The sequence below is a fragment of the Octopus bimaculoides genome, chromosome 27 (assembly GCF_001194135.2).
Source record: "Octopus bimaculoides isolate UCB-OBI-ISO-001 chromosome 27, ASM119413v2, whole genome shotgun sequence".
Lineage (NCBI taxonomy): Eukaryota > Metazoa > Mollusca > Cephalopoda > Octopoda > Octopodidae > Octopus > Octopus bimaculoides.
Genome location: NC_069007.1, coordinates 16,539,330 through 16,539,630, shown reverse-complemented (window position 1 = coordinate 16,539,630; position 301 = coordinate 16,539,330).

Here is a 301-nt window from a genome sequence, read left to right as displayed (position 1 = left end):
ATAAGGAACTGACCTGCCTAATTACACACACACACACACACACACGCACGCACGCACACACACACACACACACGCACTCCTATCCTCTGTATATCACACACACATACATTCACATCACTCACATATACGCGCGGACACACATATACACGCACGCACGCACACACGCATAAACACATACACACATAAGCCCGCATACACGCATACACACGCATGCACACACGCATACACACATGCATGCATACACGCATACATACACATACACATACACACACGCATACACACACACACACACGCACACAAG